The 26,132-nt window shown below is 36.0% G+C and overlaps 2 long non-coding RNA genes across 2 annotated transcripts; one reads left to right on the top strand and one right to left on the bottom strand.

Annotated features, from left to right (window-relative positions):
- Window positions 1-7,401: 7,401 nt before the first annotated feature.
- Window positions 7,402-8,754, bottom strand: LOC130459409 (uncharacterized). Its single transcript, XR_008918794.1, has 2 exons — window positions 8,467-8,754; window positions 7,402-7,845 (listed from the first exon to the last, which is right to left on the bottom strand). It is a non-coding gene; the product is annotated as an uncharacterized lncRNA (long non-coding RNA).
- A 12,524-nt stretch (window positions 8,755-21,278) lies between these two features.
- LOC110795467 (uncharacterized) lies at window positions 21,279-25,671 on the top strand. Its single transcript, XR_002535283.2, has 5 exons — window positions 21,279-21,711; window positions 22,593-22,694; window positions 23,297-23,329; window positions 23,417-23,503; window positions 25,190-25,671. It is a non-coding gene; the product is annotated as an uncharacterized lncRNA (long non-coding RNA).
- Window positions 25,672-26,132: the final 461 nt, after the last annotated feature.

The raw sequence follows: 26,132 nt of genomic DNA, 5'->3' as shown, positions 1-26,132 counted from the left end.
GTATATATTGTATATGTACTGTTTTGCAGGTTATGAAGTGACTAGTATGGCCCAAATAGGATAGAAAATATGGTCTGCGTACCATTAATTTGAATGTAATTGGTCTAAAGAACCAAAGTTATTTTTCAATTCAAATATGGTCTGCGTACCATCAAATAGTTGTAATTAGTTATAGCTTATCCTATTTGAAGAAAATGGTGCCTCCCACGGAGATTTTCAAGACGGACTTTGAAGTTAAAGCTTCAAGATGAAGTCGGGCCATACTAGATCACAAATATCTTATGCATGTTTTAAGTTATTTATTGCTTTTAAATATGTCTTAAAATGCATGAGATCAAAAGCTTGATTATGTTGCATGATTAAGGATTTTAGTTCACTTAAAATCTAACCAACATAGTAAGAGCCTTAAGTTCCAAACTTAAAAATTGAGTTAAAAGGTGCCATGCCAAAATATACACTTGCTTGGATATCCTTTACATCAATCTAGTAATAGTTTTCGCTCAGCGAGGTGTTACTTATTGGTCCTAAAGGGGCAAGGTACACAAATAATTGTGAGTACATGTTAGTTTTGGTGAAACTCAACGATATAAGTAAGGAGTCCTTTTATGTCGTGGAAAAATCGATAGGTTTACCTAATAAGTTCTTTGACGTACCTATCAACCAAGAATAGTTTCTAGACTATTAGCAAAAGGCTTTTGCTTACCTAAGATGTTTTAGGATTAAGTCGACAAACTGTGCTTAGTTCTTCAATGATTTTAGGATCTTGGAATCATTTTATTCACACCTGCCGGAACAATAAATTCGAATAAAATGCTAATAACTTGTTGAAATTGCATGATTGCTTTGATTTTCAAGTTATTATTCATGATAAATGTTTAGACTTTGCATGCTTCAATGTATGTTTTAATTATTGTTTATAATTAAATATCTTGCACTGCAATAAATCCTTTTAGAAAGGTAACAGTAAATTTCCTCGATTGGTAGTGAATCCAAGAACGATTCACGGAAATGAGAGAAAGTGAGCAATTTAAAATGTACGTTTCTTATAGCGACTTTTATGGTTGTTTTCGAATATCAAAATCGAATGGCAAACCAATTGGTGCTTGTGAATTCAAAATACAATGTAGTTTTGAGATCATAAAGCATTGAGTTTAATACGCTCAGCTTTACCAATGGTTAACAACCTAATATCTTTGTCCATTTAATTCTCGAACGAGTCTAGTCCCTAGACATTCGAATAGATCGATGCTTAGAGAACTTTAGAAGCTTCTGGTAAGATCATCTAGTTGAAACAAAATATTCAACATAAATTAAAATGGTAAAGAACCTTGTTGGTGACATTGGACATGTCTAACAAAGTATAAAAGTCAACACTAAAGAATTCAATTCTTAAGACTATAAGAAAGGGTACAAGAAATAGGAAAACAAGGAACAAATGAAAGGAATTTACGATTCCGTTTCTACCTATAAATTTATGTTTAAAGAGAAGTGACCTAGCAATCAAACTTCCTTGGTATCATATACCGCTTGAGGTTCTTACTTCGGTAATAACTCAAACAATGGAAGCTAGGATACACTAATGACCTACAAGTGGGAAATGAAGCATGGCATTGCTACATTAATTGTAGGGTCATCTAAGTTTGTTTTAAGTCCTTTCAAAGGCTGGAACTTAATGGCTATTTTGTTCCATAATCAGCATACCTAAATTTCTGCTTCAAACACAGAAAGACTCACATTCAAGAAAAACAAAGACAATGTTTGTTTGTTTATTTGAATGAAATGGTCAATTACAGGTTGAGTCAATATGCTTGATTAAAACAAACAACTCTTTAAAGAACTTTACTAGGTTCAAATCAACCCCTTGATTTGAGTTCCACTAATCTTTGGCATTGTTGCTTAGACCATATCAACAAGTTAACATTCATAAGCTCTATTTTGATGGACTTTTGAAAGTTGATTGATTTCTAGATCATTTTAAGACAACTAGTCTTACTTGTTGAAAGTAACAAAAGATATGAACTATTGTTAGAACGCCTAGACAATAGAGTTCAAAGCTAAAGAAAGATTTTATGACTTTATTATTTCACATGGATTTGAGTGAATATAGGTTTATTTACTCAAATGTGATATAAGTTGAATCTGTTTGGCTAGTTCAAAGATTCAGAAGTATAAAATCCACTTGGCAAGAAATCATAAAGATCTAGGTTAGATCATGTTGATGATTACTTGAGACCAAATATGATCATCAATGATTGTGTGTTGTAATTTCACAATCTAGGTCCATAAGATATGGCATAATCAAAGTCAATTAGTACTTGATTCGATCAATGATGGATCATAAAGACTTTTCCTATAATTTCTAAAACAAAATGCTCAACTACCACCAAACTAAACCAAATTCGTCAAAGCTATTGAAAAGTAATTTCAGAATAACTTTTCATAAAATATCTAGAGAGTTGCAAAACTCAGTGGGAGCTTAGTGTTTGTCATTCGACAAACTAAGGCCCAAGTATAGATATATGTTTCATTGTGATTTATTCAAATGAGACACAAGGGTATTGTTTCTACCACAAATTTTTGAGAACATAATGTTTGTTTGCTCGAAATAATGTCCTTTTGGAGATTCGTTTCCAAAATGACAAGTGGGAGAAAATAGACCTCGAAAGTCTTCGAGGCGAACAACAAACATAAACGGACATTCCGGAGGCTTTTCGAAGTGCTTCAGAAAATCCGAACTTATTCTTTAAGGACTTTAGAAGTGGCTTTAAAGAATAGACATCTCTTAGAAGACTTTACAAGTGCTTCAAAGAGAACAGAATATTCAAAGGACTTTCAAGTGGCTATTGATATTCTATTGATGTTCTATACCCAAGTAGGCATAGAATTCAAGTCACTGAAACTATGAGATTCTTCTATTAGATAGTGAAGAAACATAGAGATCAGGTCAATGAAACTATGAGATTCTTCTATTAAATAGTGAAGAAACCTACAACTTGCAGTCAAACTATTATCATGTAGATTAATGAGTTTGTGACTTGTAAGAAAGCTATGACGAAACCCAAATTCCCTAAAATGGTTAGAGGCCATATATAGACTCAAATGTTTTAAATGGTTAAAGGCCATAAAACATACTCAATGTTTTGATGACAAAATTGAAATTTTGTTGATTTGCAAGAATAGGTTCACACCTATTGGTTGCAAGTTTGTTTTAAGGATAAAAACCATCAAACATGAAATTGTGTTCACACACAAAGCGTGATTAGTTGCTAAAGGTTACAAGCAAATTCATGGTATGAATTGTGTTGAAACCTCATGCATAATCGTAATGCTCAAGTCTATAATTCAAGCAATGATTGCATATTGGTACATATAGCAATTGAATGACAAAACGTATTCCTCAATCAAATGTTGGAATAAACTATGTACATGGTATGTCATAGGATTTGTGGATCCAAATAAATGCTTGAAAGAGAAAGCTAGCTTATAAAATCTAAGTACAGATTTAAGCAAGCAATTGGGGATTGGAATTATATTTTAATGAAGCTAATAAGTATTTTAGTTTCATAAAATATACATGATTCTTATAGATATATAAGAAGTTTAGTGGGAGTACATAAAAACTTAATTGGTCCTATGTGTATCACACACATATCTCTCTATTGTAAAATAACATTCAAATGCTAATGACTTAGATTTGAGATTATTCATCAATGATGGACCATGGCGAAACTTAGTACATACTGGGTATTAAGATCTATTTACAAAGATCTTATGATATTGTTTTGGATTAAGTAATGGCATTTACTAAATCAAACACGAAAGTCTCCATTGGAGATATTCGACCCATGTGAATAAATCTAAGTAAAGAATGTTTGAACTATGTATAAGCATTTACTAAGTTAAAACATCAAAGAATCTAATGAGATTCTTCACCTATATTATATGTCAAAGAATTTAGCTGGATTCAGTATCTACTGAAATTGAATGAGCTAAAGTTACATGAATAGAATTCAATTGGGAATTATTCTGCAAAAGAATTTATCATGTATGATATAATATGAGGATCGCCAAAAATGTATCGTGTGACTTTAGCCATGACGAACATATACCAATCTCTATTGATCTAAGTAAAGATCAACTAGATTGAGATCAAGAATACTTATGGTACTTGAAAAGGTACATAGGAATAGTTCTTGATTCAAGGAAATAAAGATATGCTAAATATTGATGCTACACGCATAAACACTGGCAAAGGATCAAGCAAGACCCTTTGGAGTTAACCATTGATAAAGACGAGCTATAGAGCATCGTGTTTTGAAAATGGCAACATGGGTTGGAGACCATGAGTTGTTGCGTGGGAAATTAAAATAATAATTTCTATGTTCTAAGATATAGTTGGAGAATCTTCCACATATCTATGAACTGCCTGGATAGGTAAATCCAAACAAAGCATCACTAGCAACCTATACAGTTGAAGTAAAAGTAATTATTGCCTAAGAAGCAATAAAACAGGGGTGTTTAAAGTTCTTCACTGAACTTGGGTAGATCACTTATCTGCTGGCTTGATGGTTCTTCATTGAAAAATGCGTAGAACCACTCTTGAAGCAAGAAAAACGTCTGCTAACTTGATGGTTCTTCATTGCAAAATGAGTAAAACCACCATCGAAGTAAGAAAGACTAGATCACATAATAAACAAACTCGAAAAGATCTTATCATCATATCTCGAAGAACATTCGATGAAAAGGATATTAAGATTGGCAAAGCATGATAACTAAACCTATGCAACAAGTGAGAAGCAACACTCACGTTGTAGCACTGGAAATCAAGCATAGCTTTGAATTCCATGAATTGTTTTAGAAGATGGGTTTGAGGCCCATGGTTATAAAACATTGGGGTTGAACATTTATCATATATGAAATGTATTTTCATATTCCATTTAATCTTGGTTTAGTATTAAATGACGAGTCCCTTCAAATTTGACGATATATTCAAGATAGACTGTCAGGACCAGTCCTATGACTAAGAAATGTCTATCAAGTGAACTTGAATGTCAAAGGTTGAAAATGGTCCCTAATCGGAGTTTTCTATAAAATTGGACGCATAGAAAACGTTAGACGATTAGAATGCAAGATGACTAGTAATTCTGTTTCTTGAACTATGTGGACATGGCAATGTCATAATCATTTGCATAGATACTTACTTTGGGAAGACTAGTATCGGACGAGACCTATGAAACTTTACTGTAAGAGATGAAAGTCTGTCATAAGTAAATTTCATTAAATTATTAGACACTAAATCCTCAATACCTGAGTGATTTGAAGATTACTTGTTTGAGAACTGGTTGCTTTGACGTTGACCAACCGTCGCACCGTAAAAGGAGGCTATAAAGGCAACGCTCAGGTAATCACCTATCAAACGAAGTCTAATCTCAAGATCGCAAGATTGGGATTGTCCTCCCATAAATCGGGATGAGATGCTTAAAAGTTGTACAAGGCCACTCGGAGAGCTAGAAACTGTGAAATGCATGGCCGTGCTCGGATGAATCATAGGCTATGATTATCTGTTTATTTGATCAGTTGAACTCTGAAACCGAGGAACACCTCTGGACATAATAAGGATGACAACTCTTACCTTATGTTCAAGAGCAAGCATCGAGCGACAAAGGAATTAGGAAATGCACACTTGTCCCTAAGGACAAGTGGGAGACTGAAGGAAATAATGCCCTTGGTCCAAGTATGCATTCTATGTTAAGTCTAATAAATGCGGTTCAGTATTAATTAACAAGTTAATAATTCAGTGAGATCAAGTGAGCTGAATGCCTAGCTAGAGGCCGCTTCAGTTCAAGTGGAATTAATGATATTAATCCACAGCTTACTCTTGACTGAACCCGTAGGGTCACACAAATAGTACGTAAACGGATCAAGTATTTAATAGCATTAAATACTCCATCTATGAATATTCGGAACCGACGGATCTTGGTTTCAGTGGGAGCTGAGATCGTCACAGGCAAGAAATGAATACTCCGGAAACGATGATATTGCCGGAAACGGAAATATGGATCGTATCGGAAATATAAATATTATCCAAGTCGTAGATGTTGCCGGAAACGGAAACATGGTACGTGTCGGAAAATATTATCGGAAATGGAAATATTGCCAGAATCGGAAATATTGCCGGAAACGGAAATATTGTCAGAATCGGAAATATTACCGGAATCGGAAAATAATTCCGGAAACGGAAATATTAAATATTTGTTCGAAACGGAAATTAATTCCGGAATCGGAAATATTAAATATTGTTCGTATCGGAAATGAATTCCGGAATCGGAAAATTTAATCGGAAGCGCATCGTACGAATAAGCATCGGACGAGGCCTGCCGGACGAGGCCCAGCACGAAGCCAGGCCATCGCCCAGCAAGCCAAGCGCGCCGCACAAACAGCCACGCCAGGCCCAGCGCAAGGCCAGGCCCAGCAGGCTGCGCGCAGCGCGCAGCGCGCGCGGGCGCTGAGTGGGCTGCTGCTCGCGCGCACGCATGGGGCCCATCGTGGCTGCCGTGCGTGTGTGTGCAAGTGTTTGTGTTCGTGCACGTTTCCTAAAACATGCAGAGTTCGGTTAATGATTAAATTCCTAATTCTATTTGATAAATTAATTAAATTAGAGTTCTTGTAGGATTCTAGGTTTAATTAATTTGTATCTGAATAGGATTTCGATTCCCTTTCCATACCGCTATAAATATGAGGCTAGGGCTCACAATTTATAACACAAGTTTCAAAGTATTCAAAGTGAGTTTTTGAGAGAAAAATTCAGTCACACATTTGCCTATAAAGTGCCGAAAATAATAGTACCTTAAGGGCGATTCTAATTGGTCAATCTTAAGGCGGATCCGGACGTGCTGTGGACTATCTACGGAGGGACGACACTTGGAGTCCTAAAGACTTGTTCTTGTTCGGTTCGGGCGCAGCTAGGGAAGGCACGCAACAAAGAGTATGCATCTAATCTATGCTAAATGATTATGTGTAAATAATATGTTTTCCTGGGTTTATGGTTTTTCCGCATGATTTATGAATTGTCATATGTATCATAACCTAACAGTTTTTTCATGAAATGCCCCTGAGGTTTGCAAAAACGCACCAAATACCCTCGCGTCTTTTGAATCACATAATATACCCCTATTTTTTCCCAAGTTTGCACCAAATACCCCTAAACCGACTTTCCGTTAGTCATCCGTTAAGTCGTGTTCATAATTCATAAAATACACCTATTTTGAAACTAAGTTGCACCAAATACCCAAACTGCTTTTAAACTGCAGAATTTGATTTCCACAAATCGTTCACCTAAATCAATTTAATCAACCTAAAAGTTAAACCTAAAACAGAAATATAAGTAATAATCAAATAAAATTGTGGAATAACAAGATTTATATAGCGTTTAAGAGTGCTTTATTACATCCCCTGTTAGGAGCCTTTGAAAATCTTTATTCACTCTGCGTATTGCCCTACCTGGAAGCCTGGATGCACTTGGCGTGAATGCAAGGAAAAGAAACAAAAGAAAAAGAGGAGACATTGCTGCTGCTAGCAATGTAGCATCACTATGGGGATTGGAAAGTCAGCTTGTATGCCAGTGAGAAATGTAATTAAAAGATGAGATAAAAGAGAAGTAGATCCATTCAGAAATCATGTTTTAGCAGCTTTGTTGTTGGGATAGTCTAGTCTCTCGAATGCAAGCTGGTTTCATTGGTTGGTTATCAATACGATTTCCCATTAATTTCTCTTCTGCAGTCTTATTTTTCTCCATTCCAGACCTTTCTTCTCTAATCTAAACCCATTCTTGCAGCAGGTGCGGCACTGCAACACACAAAAAAGAACCAACAAAACAAGAGATAAGAAATACATTTTAGGTAGCTTGTAATCTTAACGTGCATTAACTTGTTGCTGAGCCCTAGCTTTTTTATTGAGGATTGCCGGTTGCTTACCCATATTTGTGGTATTCTTTACTCTTTACAATTAAAATCATAATATGTTCTCATAAGTCATAACCCGTGCTTTGTTCTCCTCTACAAGAAAGATTAACGTGTTCTCATAAGTCAAGCCCCAGTAATTCAGTATCTTAGTTCTTGTTTTGTCAAAGCCCCAAATTTTAATGGGCACAATTTAACCTGCAACATTAATATACAAATCCAATCAACAACCCTTTCTTTGTTAATTACTATCCAAATCGACAATGATATCCCCAAATTACCAACACTCAATTACCGAAAAAGCCTCAGTCGAGAACCCTAGTTTTCGAAAAACCCCCAATAAAACAACCCTAGTTTAACCAATCCTCCAATCGAAGAACCCTAATTTTTAAAACCCCCAATAAGAGAACCCTAATTTATAAAGAAACCCCCAATTTCACAACACAAAAACATCACAAAGAGAACATAGTGAAAAAGAATCGAGGGAGGAGTTAAGGAGAGAGATTACCTGTCATCACGGTTAAAGCTTCCAACCTTGGTCAACAATGGTAGAGAGCACAATTAAGAATTGAGGGAGGAGTGAATTCAAGAACAATCCATTTAAATTTGATGGCGCGTGAAGGATCTCGATCTACACCGAAGAACATTGCGGTGGCGCGCGAAGGAGATCGACCACCGCCGACCAGAGAGCAAGAGTAAGAACAGGGGAGAGGAGAGAGAAAGAGGAAGAACAGGGGAGAGGAGAGAGAAAGATAAGAAGTTTGAGATTTTTTTGGAATTTATGTCGAAAAACATCATTAAGGGCAAAATGGTAAATTGCAACTAACGGTAGACTAACGTTCGTTAGCTCCAAGTGCATCTCATGAACAGTACGAAAAAATAGGGGTATATTATGTGATTCGAAACACACGAGGGTATTTGGTGCATTTTTGCAAACCTCGGGGGCATTTCATGAAAAAACCGTAAATTATAACCCTATTTGGCTTCGAGTCGGCTATCATCCTACGCCGCTTTTGTTTCCAATCTGTCTCCTTAAAACTACCCACAAAAGGTAGGTCCGCTGAGGCAGCCTGGTCAGAGCCCATTCCTTGTGGCCTAGTTCTCTTCCTTGGCCATCGCAAAAAAGAGGAAGCCCCATCTAATGGGTTGTCTTCATCAGTCATCATAGGTGAGTCGAAAATCGAAGGCCTTGGTGATCTTTCTCCAGACAAAAGAGAAATATTGATTGCTGCATTTTTTCGTGAAAACATTATCTTGAATGGTGAGCGAGGCGATATCACCAGTGTTATTGGGATTTGATGGTGGGTTGTTCTCCTGCGTATAACCTCCAAGAAACTACGCCCCATACTTCTTATCTCCTGCTCCACTCTTGCTTGTCCTAATAATGCCGGTGGTTGGACGGGGATAGGGGTGAAGACACCATCCCAAAAACGTTATGCACGCCCTTCAACCCATCCTGAACGTCGTGGTGGCGATGGAGGACGATAATCCTATCACGGTGATAGCTGGTCCATAACCGTCGAATTATGGTTTTCAGAAACCCTAGGGTTTTTAGGTTTAGGGTTTGATGAGCCTTCCCCTACCTAAAAAACAGAGCTCCTTTTTTTCTGGGCAGAAAGTTAACCCATGTTCAATAGTTGTTTGTGGTGGATAGCATTCCTCCACGCTCATTCTGAAGGGGCCACCATCATTCGAGTGTTGTAATTTCGTGGGTGGTACAGTGCATATGGATCCGCAATAAGCCCTAGTCTGACCCCCAGAGATAGAGTGCCATCTTCGTTGGGCTATACAAAACCATTGGTGAACTTAAAACGCTTGTTTATTATAATTAAACTTAAACCATTTGTTAATCGATCTAGATTCGACACACATAAGTCAGGATATGCTTATAGGATATCTAAACCCAAATCCACACATTCATAAGCATCATCCTCGTCAAAACTCATTTTGGGCCCCAGTCCCACCCTAAAACCGAAAGAAAACCCCTTCAAAGTTTAAAATTAACTCAGCCGCATAAACAAGCGTATATCCCTGTGTTAGTTCTCAGCGCAACACTGAAATTTGCGCTCTATGTTAGCCTACAGAAGAAATGATTCTAACCTAAATTTCTCATTTTTTTTTACGGATATTTCATGAAATACCCCCGAGGTTTAAGTTAATTCACCAGGTACCCTCGTTGTTTCAGTAATCTACCAGGTACCCCTCAGGTTTCATTTTCTCGCATGACTTAACCCTGCCGTTAAGTGGCCGTTAGAAACTTTTTTTCACCAGGTACCCTCGTAATTTATTTCACCAGGTACCCCTGAGGTTTTTTAGATTTTCACCAGGTGCCCTTGTGCTTTATGGTAATTTCACCAGATACCCCTGCTCAGCAACGGCTAGTTTCACCAGGTTTTGTTCTGTAACAGTTGCTGGGGGGAGGGGAATATGAAGTGAAAGAGGGGGCTGTCAAATACCCTATTAAGTTTGATGCAAGGACTTGTGGTTGTGGTGTATGGCAAATATCTGGCATACCTTGCAGACATGGCCTTAGGGTTATTTACCACCAAAGACTTGAGGCTACTGATTTTGTGTCTCACTACTTCAAAGGGCAAGCATACAAGTTAACTTACTCAGAGCACATACACCCCATGCCTGACCCAACCCAATGGCCTTCTTTTGACCTTCCTATTATCCTCCCACCACCCATGAAGAGAGCATCAGGTAGACCCCCTAAACTGAGAAAAATAGGTAAACATGATCCAAAAAGGGGAAAGAGAAATAGCACTGTGAGGTGTGGTAAGTGCAAGGAGGTGGGACACAATGCAAGGACATGCAGAGGTGGGGCCACAGCAAAGCAAAAGAAGGATGCTGCTGCTGCTGCTGGTGCTTCTGGTTCTGCTGGTGCAGCTGGTGCAGCTGGTTCTGGTGCAGCTGGTTCACAGCAAGGGGGAGATCAAGGTGCTTCCAGTTCACAGCAACAACGTAATGCATCAAGTAAGGGAAAAAGGAATCGTACTTGATTTTGTGATTTATGCATAACTTTTTGCTAAACTTATCATGTATATCTTTTGCCAATGGGAGCAAGTTTTTGTAGAGCTACACTTAAAGTTTTTGCGTGTCGGGGGCACACTTTTGTAAAGCTACTTAATTCGGAAATGAAATATCATATTATTGATGAAATGTCATCATTCACTTTCTCATTACAAATACTAGAATAAAAAACATTACAATGCCAATATTGATAGTTCCATGCATTAATTTCTTTTGCTGCTTGAGTTTCTTCTTCATTTGGTGAATTTCTTCATCCAAGCTTCTGTTTTCTTCAATTTCTCCTTCCTTTGTGCTACCTCTGTTGTTTCTGATTGGCAGTGGTTGCTTAATGCTTCCCTTGCACCACTTGAAGTTGTCACATAAGTCACACTTGTAATATAGTCTTTGAGGATTTTTCATTGTTTCAGAACTTCTTATTGCAAATTTTTTCCCACATATGTTGCATGTTTTGTTTGGAACTACAACGTATGAGGATTCATACGTTGTAGAAGAAGATTGGGATTGAGAATATAAGCTCATTTGAAGGTGAGTTGGGAATTAGGGAAAATATGAGTTGGTTAAGGGGAAGAACAGAAACTTGTAGTGAAGAGTTGCAGCGGCTCCCCCTTTAAATAGAGAAGGCTTACCAACGGCTAGTTTTTTTAAAAAAAACTAGCCGTTGGTGAGCAGGGGTATCTGGTGAAATTACCATAAAGCACAAGGGCACCTGGTGAAAATCTAAAAAACCTCAGGGGTACCTGGTGAAATAAATTACGAGGGTACCTGGTGAAATTTTTTTTTCTAACGGCCACTTAACGGCAGGGTTAAGTCATGCGAGAAAATGAAACCTGAGGGGTACCTGGTAGATTACTGAAACAACGAGGGTACCTGGTGAATTAACTTAAACCTCGGGGGTATTTCATGAAATATCCGTTTTTTTTATAAAGACACATAATTCTCTCCATAGGGAAGCGCCTTTCCATATTTAGTATATATATATATATATATATATATATATATATATATAAATTACATATTATAATGTTTTATTATTTACTTAATTACTCTAATCAGACAAACGAATTGTCAAAGATTCTAGAAAAGAGTTTTAAAATTTAAAATTCTCCTACAAAAAAGTTGATTCTAGGGGTGAGATTGAGGCGGGTGTGGATACATGGGGTGGGGGTGTTAGGTTATGATACATATGACAAAACATAAATCATGCGGAAAACCTTAATGCCAGGAAACATATTATTTACACATAATCATATAGCATAATTTAGATGCATACACTTTGTAGCGTGCCTTCCCTAGCTGCGCCCGAACCGAACAAGAACAAGTCTTTAGGACTCCAAGTGTCGTCCCTCCGTAGATAGTCCACAGCACGTCCGGATCCGCCTTAAGCTTGACCAACTAGAATCGCCCTTAAGGTTCTAAGAATTTCGGCTAAATAGGTTGCAAGTGTTTGGCTGATTTTTGCTTCAAAATCTTACCTTTGAATACTTCAATATTGTGTATAAATTTGTGACCCTAGGCCCCTATTTATAGAGTTATGGAAAAGGACTTATAATCTTATTAGAATACTAATTTAGTTTGATTAGAATCCTGCTAGGACTCTATTAAAAAAACTTTATCTATTAGGATTAGAATTTAATCATATGTCGAATCCCGATAGCTTTAGGATTCGTATAGCATGCACACGAGCATCGCACGAGCACCGTACACCCGCGCGCAGGCCTTGCGGCCCACGCTGAACGCACAGCGCCTCGGCCCAGCTCGCTGCCTGTGATCGGCGCGTGCGCCCAAGGCCTTGGTTGGGCCTGGCCTTGCGCTGGGCCTGGTCGAGGCTTGGCGTGTGGTTTGTTGCGTGTGGCTTGCTGGGCGACGGCCTGGCTTCGTGCTGGGCCTTCGTCTAGCGAGCCTTGTTCGATGCTAATTCGTATGATACACTTCCGATTAAATTCACGATTCTGGAATTCATTTCCGATACGAACAATATATAATATTTCCGATTCCGGAATTAATTTCCGTTTAGAACAAATATTTAATATTTCCGTTTCCGGAATTATTTTCCGATTTCGATAATATTTCCGATTCCGACAATATTACCGTTTCCGGTAATATTTCCGATACGTACCATGTTTCCGTCCGGCAACATCTACGACTTGGATAATATTTATATTTCCGATACGATCCATATTTCCGTTTCCGGCAATATCATCGTTTTTGGAGTATTCATTTCTTGCTTTTGACGATCTCAGCTCCCACTGAAACCAAGATCCGTCGATTCCGAATATCCATAGATGGAGTATTTATTGCCATTAAATACTTGATCCGTTTACGTACTATTTGTGTGACCCTACGGGTTCAGTCAAGAGTAAGCTGTGGATTAATATCATTAATTCCACTTGAACTGAAGCGGCCTCTAGCTAGGCATTCAGCTCACTTGATCTCACTGAATTATTAACTTGTTTGATTAATACTGAACCGCATCTATTAGACTTAACATTAAATGCATACTTGGACCAAGGGCATTATTTCCTTCAGTCTCCCATTTGTCCTTAAGGACAAGTGTGCATTTCCCAATTCCTTTGTCGCTCGATGCTTGCTCTTGAACATAAGGTAAGAGTTGTCATCCTTATTACGTCCAGAGGTGTTTCTCGGTTTCAGAGTTCAACTGATCAAATAAACAGATAATCATATCCTATGATTCATCTGAGCACGGCCATGCATTTTACAGTTTCTAGCTCTCCGAGTGGCCTTGTACAACTTTCAGCATCTCATCCCGATTTATGGGAGGACAATCCCAATCTTGCGATCTTGAGATTAGACTTCGTTTGATAGGTGATTACCTGAGTGTTGCCTTTATAGCCTCCTTTTACTGTGCGACGGTTGGTCAACGTATAAGTAACCAGTTCTCAAACAAGTAATCTCAAATCACTCAGGTATTGAGGATTTAGTGTCTAATAATTTTAATGAAATTTACTTATGGCAGATTTTCATCTTTTACAGTAAAGTTTCATAGGTCTGTCCGATACTAGTCTTCCCAAAGTAAGTATCTATGCAAATGATTATGACATTGCCATGTCCACATAGTTCAAGAAACAGAACTACTAGTCATCTTGCATTCCAGTCGTCTAGCGTTTTCTATGCGTCCAATTTTATAGAAAACTCCGACCAGGGACCATTTTCAACCTTTGACATTCAAGTTCACTTGATAGACATTTCTTAGTCACGGGACTGGTCCTGACAGTCTATCTTGAATATTTCGTCAAATTGAAGGGACTCGTCATTTAATAAACCACAAATTAAATGGAAAAATGAATTCTATTCATTTATTGTGAATGATTAACCAATAATGTTTTACAAAGAATTAAACTCTAAAACTTTAAAACATTAAAAAAGGACATCAAAGCCATTCTCCAATATGCTTGATTCCCATAGTTGCAGTGTGCGAGTTGTGCTTCGCCTGCGGCAGAGGTTTCGTCAATGTATCTGAGATGTTGTCATCAGTTCCAATCTTGCTTATCTCGACTTCTTTTCTTTCAACGAACTCTCGTAGAAGGTGAAATCTACGAAGTACATGCTTGACTCTTTGGTGGTGTCTAGGCTCTTTTCCATGTGCAATAGCTCCGTTATTATCACAATATAGGGCTATTGGTCCTTTAATGGAGGGGACTGCACCAAGTTCACCTATGAACTTCCTTAGCCATATAGCTTCCTTTGTTGCTTCATGTGTAGCAATGTACTCCGCTTCAGTTGTAGAATCCGCAATGGTGCTTTGCTTAGCACTTTTCCAGCTTACTACACCTCCGTTGAGGCAGAAGACAAACCTAGACTGTGATCTGAAATCATCCTTGCCGGTTTGGAAACTTGCGTCCGTATAGCCTTTAACAATTAATTCATCATCTCCACCATAGACGAGGAAGTCATCTTTGTGGCTTTTCAGGTACTTCAGAATGTTCTTTGCAGCAGTCCAATGTGCCTCTCCTGGGTCTGACTGGTATCTGCTCGTAGCACTGAGTGCGTATGCAACATCCGGGCGTGTACATATCATAGCATACATTATTGAACCAATCAATGATGCATATGGAATCCCATTCATTGGTCTACGCTCATCAAGTGTTTTTGGGCACTGAGTCTTGCTTAGAGTCATTCCAGGAGACATGGGTAGGTAGCCAAGCTTGGAGTCTGCCATCTTGAACCTTTCAAGCACCTTATTCATATAAGTGCTTTGACTTAGTCCAATCATCCTTTTAGATCTATCTCTGTAAATCTTGATGCCCAGTATGTACTGTGCTTCTCCTAGATCCTTCATCGAAAAAAAATTCCCAAGCCAAATCTTGACAGAGTTCAACATAGGAATGTCATTTTCGATAAGTAATATGTCGTCGACATATAATACTAGAAAAGCAATTTTGCTCCCACTGACCTTCTTGTATACACAAGATTCGTCTGCGTTCTTGATGAAACCAAAGTCACTGACTGCTTCATCAAAACGTATGTTCCAGCTCCTTGATGCTTGCTTCAATTCGTAGATTGATTTCTTAAGCTTGCATACCTTTTTAGCATTCCTTGGATCCTCAAAACCCTCAGGCTGTGTCATAAACACAGTTTCTGTTAAAATGCCTTTTAAGAAAGCGGTTTTGACATCCATCTGCCATATTTTGTAATCGTAATATGCAGCGATTGCTAACATTATCCAAATAGACTTTAGCATTGCAACTGGTGAAAAGGTTTCATCATAATCCACTCCGTGGACTTGCCTGTAACCTTTTGCAACCAATCTAGCTTTGAAAACTTCAAGTTTTCCATCCTTGTCCTTTTTCAGTTTGAAAACCCATTTGCTTCCTATGGCTTGGTAGCCATCTGGCAAATTGACCAAATCCCACACTTGGTTTTCTGACATGGAGTCTAATTCAGATAGCATGGCTTCTTGCCATTGCTTGGAGCTAGGGCTCGTCATAACTTGTTTGTAACTCGCAGGTTCATCACTTTCAAGTAATAGAACGTCATAGCTCTCGTTCGTCAAAATACCTAAGTATCTTTCCGGTTGAGATCTATATCTTTGCGATCTACGCGGGGTTACATCTCTAGATTGTCCATGATTCTCACCAGATACTTCTAAAGATCTCTGAGTTTCATCTTGAATGTCATCTTGAGCATTCTCTAGAGTTTGTTGTTCAACTCGAATTTCTTCGAGGTCTACTTTTCTCCCACTTGTCATTTTGGAAATGTTATTCTTTTCCAAAAAGATACCATCTCGAGCAACAAACACCTTGTTCTCAGATGTATTGTAGAAGTAATACCCCTTTGTTTCCTTTGGGTAGCCCACAAGGATACATTTGTCAGATTTTGGATGAAGTTTGTCTGAAATTAATCGTTTGACGTATACTTCACATCCCCAAATCGTAAGAAAAGACACATTTGGAGGCTTTCCAAACCATAACTCATATGGAGTCTTTTCAACAGCTTTAGACGGAGCTCTATTTATAGTGAGTGCAGCTGTATTTAGTGCATATCCCTAAAATTCTATTGGAAGTTCGGCTTGACCCATCATTGATCTAACCATGTCTAGCAAGGTTCTGTTCCTCCGTTCCGACACACCGTTCCATTGTGGTGTTCCAGGAGGAGTCAATTCTGATATAATTCCACATTCTTTCAGATGGTCATCAAATTCATAGCTCAGATATTCACCGCCTCTATCAGACCGCAGTGCCTTAATCTTCTTGCCTAATTGATTCTCTACTTCACTCTGAAATTCCTTGAATTTGTCAAATGATTTAGACTTATGCTTCATTAGGTAGACATAACCATATCTACTGAAGTCATCAGTGAAAGTGATAAAGTAGCTGAAACCACCTCTAGAATTTGTACTCATTGGTCCACATACATCTGTATGGATTAAACCCAATAGTTCAGTTTCTCTTTCTCCAACTTTAGAGAAAGGTTGCTTTGTCATTTTGCCAAGTAAACATGATTCGCATTTACCATAATCCTCTAAGTCAAATGGTTCTAGAATTCCTTCCTTTTGAAGTCTTTCCATGCGTTTCAAGTTAATATGGCCTAATTGACAATGCCACAGATAGGTGAGATCTGAATCATCCTTTTTGGCCTTTTTGGTATTTATAAACTAGTTTTTCGTGATCTAATAAATAAAGTCCATTGACTAATCTAGCAGATCCATAAAATATCTCTTTAAAATAAAACGAACAACTATTGTCTTTTATTAAAAAGGAAAATCCCTTAGCATCTAAGCAAGAAACAGAAATGATGTTTTTAGTAAGACTTGGAACATGGAAACACTCTTCCAGTTCCAAAACTAGCCCAGAGGGCAACGACAAAGAATAAGTTCCTACAGCTAATGCAGCAATCCGTGCTCCATTTCCCACTCGTAGGTCGACTTCACCCTTGCTTAACCTTATACTTCTTCTTAGTCCCTGTGGATTGGAACATAAGTGTGAGCCACAACCTGTATCTAATACCCAAGAAGTTGAATTAGCAAGTATACAGTCTATAACGAAAATACCTGAAGATGGAACGACTGTTCCGTTCTTCTGATCTTCCTTTAGCTTTGGACATTCTCTTTTGAAATGGCCTATTCCATCACAAAAAGACAGCTTGATGTGGACTTTTCCTGCTTTGATTTAGCATTGCCCTTGGACTTTCCACCTTTCTTGAAGGGTCTCCCTTTAGCCTTGAGTAAATCTTTGGCTTCACAGTCGAGTATTATCTCAGCCTTTCTGACAAGGTGAACCAATTCTGCAACTGTTCCTTCTCTAGGTTCACTTAGGTATAGTTGCTTGAAGCGACCAAACCCACTGTGCAGTGAATTGAGCAAGATAGTGAAAAGGGCCGTTTAGCGACGGATTTTTGTAACTGTACAAATATCTGTTGTTAAATTACTACTGGTAAAATTTCCGTCGCCAATTAATTACCGATACATTTTCGGTCACTATTTAATTACTAACTCATAGGTAGTCACAAAAACCGGTAACTAATCAGCGACCACCAAAAACATGGTTATTAATTATTTACCGAAATTTTTCTGGTCATCATTTAACTACGAACTCATCTCCAGTCACACAAATCTGTAATAAAGTAGCGACCACCAAAAAAATTAGTTACTGATTATTTACCGAAATAATTTAGGTCGCTGTTTAACTACCAACTTAACTTCCGTCACATAAATCTGTAACAAAGTAGCCACCACCCAAACTTTTGTTACTAATTATTTACTGAAAATTATTTATGTTGCTATTTAACTGCCAACACAATGTCTGTCACAAATTTTCTGTCGCATACCAATTACGGAATACATGTTGGCTTCTAATTACCTACCAAAAATACGAACATAATTTCTGTCGCTGAGATCAGTCATAAATTAACTACAGATTAACTTTCTGTCAGTAATTAACCACAGATAAATTCCAGTCACAAAAAGTAAGTCGTAAAATTACTACGGACTAACTTTCTGTCACTAATTAACTACAGAAAAGTTTCGGTCACATATTTCAGTCGCAATTTTATGACTTGTTAAATGACATTCACTAATTAATTGATGTAAAATCTTTGCTATTACTTAAACACCATACATTGACATGACATCACATGTCACTATTAATTGATAAGTGAAGTAGTATCAAGCGACTCTATACACTAATAAATAATGTTCCATTTACAAAAATCAAAAATCAAAATAAACAAATGCTAATATTAATTCTTTAACCCAACAACCTCATAGTTTATAAAGTAGAACTGGAAGCTTTGCTCCAATAACCCAACTCATAATAGTATTATTAAAAATATATAATCATATACTTTAATGCTCCCCTTATTCAAATTCGTATTTTTTTACTGGTGTTAATTAAAGTGTATTTTTTTATTTTATCTCATTTACATTTATATGGATCTAAAAGGAATTAAATTTATGAAAAATGTATTCCCGACGTTTGGATAGGTTGCAATATGTTAATTAATCATTCTTCTAAGTTTTGGTTAGTTAAATAGTTGTATTATTATGTATATATATACTCACTCCGTGTATTATTCTATACGTACTTCCCTATTAAAATCAATACAAATATAAGTTTAAAACATTTATTGTAACATACAAAACCATTAAAGATACACCAAGTTTAATGTAATCTTGTACTTTGTGATATTAACTTATATTGTATACTAAAAGGTATTCCATCTTCCCTAAAAAAAAAAAGGTACTCCATCTGTTTCATAAAGTTCCTCATGTTTACTATTCATATGGTCAAAGTTTAAAAATTTTGACCGTAATTAATAGTATAATTGAGAGTAAAAAAATAAACTTGTGGGATATCATTGAATTCATTTCAATATAAATTTTCTAAATATTATTTTTTTATATTTTTTTACTAATGCGAAATTAAAACTATTAATGGCCAAAGTAGTACATTGGACACTGCGCATAATGGAAAAGTGAGGAACATTATGGAACGAAGGGAGTAAGTATTAATTAATTAAGATTTTAGATTAAGGCTTTGTTCCATTCGACTTAGTATGACTTATTTAAGACAAATGAAGTTAAGTAAAGTTAAGTTCAGATAAGTTCACATAATTTCAGATAAGTTCAGTTAATTAAGTTCGGATAATATAAGTTCAAAAAAATAAGTTTTTCCAGATATTTTCACACACAAATAAATTTATTTCAGACAAAATAATTTTTTATTTTCAGATAAAATAAGTTCAGATAAGTAAAGATAAGTTCATATAAGTTCAGTTAAATTCAGATAAGGTCATACAAAATAAGTCGAATAGAACGGATCTAAGCCTAAATGTGACAATATATAACATTTCTACCTTTAATATATAATTGCTTAACCTCATCTCGTTCGCTTATACTATTCCCTCCATCCCATAATACTATATACACTTTCATTTTTCATATGTCATCCCATTAGACTCTATGCACTTTAATTTTAGAAATGACTACATTATACAACACACTCATATAGAGATCTCATCTTAATTAATTATCTTACCACATATATCGTAGTTGCACATTAAATAAATATTTAATTTAGTGTGCTTTCTATTCAGCTGATTTTCACTTACTTTTTTGAATTTATCTTATCTTAACTAAGTTGAACTTTTTTTAGTTAATTGTTCTTGAATAACCCTTTTTATCGAACTTATCAGATCATGTACAAACTATAACTGATATGTCCAGATCATAACCAACATGCCTAGGTCATGTTCAAATAAGAACTAATATGTATAGATGATGTCCATAGAATAACCAATATGTACATAAACCTTTCCAAATCGATCATATAAGACCAATTTAAAACTTCATATTAGAGTAATCCAGATTAGACCAACCCATATTAGATTAGATCAAACCAATCAATAGGAATAATGCTCCACGAAAAGTCTTACATATGAACATTTATATTATACTTCATATTAAGTCCTATACTAACTAAATAATAGAAGTACTTATCTTGTGAATAAAAAAACAAATAAATAAAATCCAAAAGCTAAATGCATGTGTTCATTTTTTTATACTCCCTCCGAACTTTTTAAGGAGTCGAAATTACTAAATATTTCCGGCCGTAATTTTTTAGGAGTCACAATTCTATTTTTGGTAAATTTTACACCAACTCTCCAATTGTTTATTACTTTTTATGAGCCCACTTAACTCATAAATAATTCACTTTTGGTAACTTTTACACTCAACTTGTTTTTCTTAAATATTTTTTTATTGTCAACTATCCTACTTGAATCATTATTTATATCAAAGTCAACTATGTTTCCTTAATATTTGTTTCGATCAATATGTGAATCCTAACAAAATACGGAGAGAGTACCAAAAATCAAATTGATCGACCAAACATGTGAGTTAAATAGATTGTCCAATAATATTTTAATAGATTGTCATTTAAATTAAATTACTACTCCCTCCGAATCTAAATGTTATTCCTGTTTCCTTTTTTAGTGTCCCAAAATAATTTTCCCATTTCTTTTATTTCCTTTTTAATCTCTTCCTTGTAATTTGAACTTTGTAATTCTATTGGTTTATCAATAAAAAATCTTGTAGTGTCATTGGTTGGTTTAAGTTTGGATGGATTAATGAGTTGGCATTTTTATTCCTTGAATTCTATTGGTTCAACTATTTTGTTTTCTTGTGAAAATGAAATAAAAAAGCAACAAAAGATTTGTAAAATGACAACCGGGAATAACATTTAGGTTCTGAGGGAGTAACTTTTTTTTAGTGCTCGATTTCATTTAACAAAAGATTTGTAGTCCTACTTTTAGTTACACAAATTTTAATTGTAAAAGTATTCAAGAGGGGAAAAAAAAGAAGAAAAAAAAAACCTCACTTTTGTTCATAGGAATTGACGAAGAAGAAGGAACCCACCATCTCAACTTTCTCAAGTTCTCAACTGCTATTCCTATTCGTATGAAATATCAGAAGTCGGTCCAAACTCTAGAAATTTCAAAGTTCAAAAACAAATAGAAACTCCAAAGTTAGAAGAATAATCGAAGCTTCTGGTAAAGTGAAGATTTAGTTTCTAATTTGAGAGGGAAATTTCCTAAATTTCCTAAATTCATAAGTTTTTCCCTCCGAAAATTCCCGTGATATTTGGGATATGGGAACTGCAATTAGGTTTTACTCTTTTTCCCTTGACCAAAACTCCTCCTCCTATACAGCTATCACCAAAAAAAATCTGGGAAAAGAACGAACCTCCCGCAAGAAGGGTTTGAGGTATGATTCAACACTCTTTCTTTAGTTTAATTTTGGATTTGTGTTAGTTTGTCAAACTTGGATTTTCTTGAATTTCAGTTTTGTAGAGTTATGATAGAGTTTCTTCAATTTTGTTTATTAATACTCCTAGAAAACATTTATTTCTGGAAAATTTGGGTGAATTTTATTTGTTTATGCCAAGGGTTTGATCGAGTAGTCTACAACTTAGGGTATTTTATATCTAGACCTGAATTTTGAATTGGTAATTTTTTTAACAAAACTATGTAAAATATATAGTTATATTCTCCTGGCCAATTTCAATATTATTTATTCAGTAACGTCTATATCCTAAGTCTCTAGAGCAACCACTTGGGACCTCACTACATGAAATTTCACATTGAAGCTTTCAAGTGACGTATCCTGGAACTACATTAATGTTACCACTAAGTAGATGTATCCCTGACATATTGTGTATGCTAGCACTTCAAACACGCCTTTATGTGATTTATGTGAAATGAAAATGAAGTTAAGGGACAATGATCACACAATAAGAGTCTAATAAACTTCTAATACTAAGGAGAAACATACAGATTCATGGCTCGATAGTAGTTCAGGCCATCAGTAAAGCCTGTCTGTTTGTACTTTTCAGCAAAATAGGTGATGTCATCCTCTTAAAGCCATGGAGGTAAATCAATAGCCGTTTTCACTTGACCCTTAGAAAACATATTTTGAGCTTAAGATAGAATTACTGTTTCATAGCCTTGTCCAGAATTCACTGTGTTCTTCTGTTTTAGACTATGTGGTATGTTGTTTTAGACGTTATTATTCTTACTTCCTCAATTTTTGAATTTTAACATCTGGTCTGTAACTAAATTTTATGTACATGTATATTAATTGTGTAGATGCAAAAGACCGGAAAGATCCTCCCTGCTCCTGATCTTTACTTGACAAATCATACGAAAAAGGACAATACTATGACAAGTGAGGAGGCACAAAAAATCTAGGTATGTTTTGGTTGATAATATGAAAATCTTGGTGTTTATGATATGCTTGGTAGTCATAGCTATAAGAAACATTTATCATGATGTCTGTCATTAGTACTTGAGACCCCATGTTACTTAACCTGCTCACTTTTGAACTAAACTCTTGTATAACTCTTGGGTTTATCTTCTAATAAAGTTGCTTATATTTTGAAGTTTCGTTGCATTGCATGAAATGGCCCAATGAACCTTATATGGGGCTTATTTGCACATTGAAGTTGCTTATATTTTGAATTTTTGTTGCATTGAATGAAATGGCCCAATGAACCTTCTAATCTCCTTATGGGTCTTATTTGCACATTGAATGAAATGGCCCAATGAACCTTATGTGATGTCCACATTACCATATGTGATTCAATGAGCTGCATGAATTGGGTTATTCACTTAATTGCATGTTACCAGGGTATAATCAATTCTTCTTTGCAAGTTTATAAGCTGGGTGGTTTCACAATAGAATTTTATGCTCAAGGCTGTCATGTTGCAATATCCCCCTCCCTGAATCCTTCGTAATTTCATGTGGGCCTATTGAATTTGTTTTGATAAGTTGAAGTTCACAACTATTTCAGGATGATGCTCATATCTTCTGCATGGAAGGCCAAGTAAGTTGGATAGGCTTATGACTGTAAAACTAATTCTGTTACTTTTTCATATATCCCGAATAACTAGCCTGTGTTTGTAATTTTCAGGTTAAAGATGAAGTCAGGGCTGCACTAAATTTTATCAACTACGTGTATGACAAATTTGGGTTTACCTTCGAGCTAAAGCTGTCAACTGTATGAGAATACTCTCTTATTTCCTTTTTAGTACTTGCTTTCATCAGTATTAGTATATGAAACAATGTTTGTAAGATGATTTCCTGTTTCAATCCTCTTGAGTTTTGTTATTATGTAATGTTTTCCATGTTTATCTGATAATTATCGCTGATGTTGACCCTATAAAATTGTTGGTATTGTTTGAGACCTTTGAGTACATATAGCTTTTCGAATGTGTGATTGGTTCCCTCTTGTAGAAGGCCCTAAACAGGTAGTGTTTTCTCCGCATAAAATTCTCTTTTGAGTATTTATGTGTTGATAACCTCTGGTGCCCGTTTTCCGAGTAAGAAATTACAGTAGGTCCTTTCTTGATGAGTCTGTCATGCTGTCTGTTACCATGCAGTCAGCTATATTCTTCTTTTTCTTCCTGTGAGTCTGCGACCTGTGAAAAATTGGAATCTCTAGGAATCTCGTATTTTCCTTGTGCAAGGTTATCATCCTTGTTAATTGTGTAGAACTTGTGTAAACTAGATGCTGAGACCATATAGAGGAAGATGGAGTGTAAAAAGGAGGTTTTCAGATTGGATGAGAAGCTACTAGTATCACGTTGTGAACCAAACGCCCCCTGAAAAGAAAAAAATTCAGCACAAAGGGTGGGGAATAGTTCCACTAAGAAATTATTTTTAATTCTTTTAAGGCCATTTGAGACTTGTGACCATAGACTCACTGTTAATCCTGGTTTTAAATTTTACACTTCTTTTTCAATTAGTTTGAGCCATTGCTATAGTTATCTTCCCTTAGGTTTAGGGACTTGTAACTCCATCCCATGCAGAAACTCTGCTACATGTTTCTTTTCCTTCTTCATTAAAGAAAGTAATGGTGACTAATCAACTCTGGGTGAAAGTTTATTCTTCAACCTGAAACAACCTTTTTATTTAGTTGAAAAGAAAAAGGCATGGAATTTCACATCAACTGTGCCACAGTGATCAACCCCACTGTCAAACTTCCTGAAACTAATCTATAAGCGTTGTTTGAGAGTCAGTGGGAGAATTATTGACTCTCTGTTATTGTTCTCCCTTCAGCTAATCTGTAAAACGGGTAAAGATTCTATCGCTTTTACAATTGTTCGTTTTTTTGGGTCAAACAATGCATGCCAACTGTTTTCTTTCCCCTGATTAACGATTTTTCCTCAAAAAGACATTGTTAGTTTGCTCATTTACCCCTAATTACCCGATGTTGTTTGTATGTGTTTTGATCCCTATACTTGTTCATGTATTTTCCACTTGTAAAACCTTCGTCATGATTTTATGCACTAGGCTGTGGAGGCTTATGTTTGATTGGAAACTGTAAATTTTAGTTATGTGGAAATGTTGGGGGTTATATTTTACTGGTTGTTATCTAGGGGTACGTCTTGCTGGAAAATTTACAACAAAGGTAGGCACCTTGATTATACTTGAGTGCATTATTTAACCAAGATGACATGAGTCTTAGACTGTTAGAGTGGGCGATGAAAACAAGATATTTAGGCAATTGAAAATTGTATATTTAGACAACACTGATTCCGCATTGTACTTTGTGCTTTATAGTTAGACAATCTATCAACCTGTTTTCTTTGTATCCTTCACTGGATTTAGATAATTGATTGTGCATGTTTTAGCCTTATATATATTTATAATTTAATTGTTTTTAACTATTCTTATTACATAGAGACCAGAGAATTACCTAGGAGAAAAAGAGACTTGGGAGAAGGCTTGGGAGAAGGCTGAGACGACTGTCGTAGTTTGGAAGAGTAATACATCAAACTAAACAAATCAATGATTCCAGTATATTACTGCATATATTACTGCAGGATCTTTTTCTCCTGAGATGGAGCCACCAAAGGAGCAAGATTGTTTAATATATATTTTACGTGCCATAGAGATTGCAATCCAAAGCTGTAGGGCTGCGTAGCAGTTGAAGACTATCTATTGAAATAGGTTTTTTAAGCTTCTTTTAGGCATTTTGTTTTTTTACCATAGTTGATTATAGTTGACTTTACTAAGAGTTGTATTATGTTCATGGCTTGCAAAGTGTTTTTTACTAGGTGTTTGTTTTTTTACCTTGTACAAACCATATTTCCTTTGGTTTTCATACAATGATTATTTACCCAAAAGAATAGTTGGGTTATATAAAGTATTACATATTGCAAATATTATTATCTTAAAGTTATTTAGTCACCAACAATTAAGAAAGTGGCGAATTAGCAATCGATTTTAGTCGCAACATAGAACCTACTATATATATGTAGTCGTTTGCTTATCAAAAGTTTAGTCTTTGTTTAGTTATCGAAATTTTCAGTCACTAATTTAAGATGGATTAAACTAGTTGTCATTGTTTCAAATTTGTGACTGAAATCACTTAGTAACTAAACTGCAACATATGTAGCTCGTATCGATTTAGAGACTGCTTAAGTGCTTGTTGTTAATTAATGACCATATGATACAGTCACTAAGTTGTAACGAAAGTGTTGGTTGTTAATTCGTGACCACAAAATATGGTCACTAGATTATCACAAAATAACCAGTCGCAAATTAGGAACTACTAAAGTGGTAGTCGCTACATAATGACGAGAAAATTTGGTCAGAAAATAGCAACGGTTAACAATCAGTCA

The sequence above is a fragment of the Spinacia oleracea genome, chromosome 4 (assembly GCF_020520425.1).
Source record: "Spinacia oleracea cultivar Varoflay chromosome 4, BTI_SOV_V1, whole genome shotgun sequence".
NCBI classification, from domain to species: domain Eukaryota; kingdom Viridiplantae; phylum Streptophyta; class Magnoliopsida; order Caryophyllales; family Amaranthaceae; genus Spinacia; species Spinacia oleracea.
This window is presented reverse-complemented; position numbering and strand designations above follow the sequence as displayed.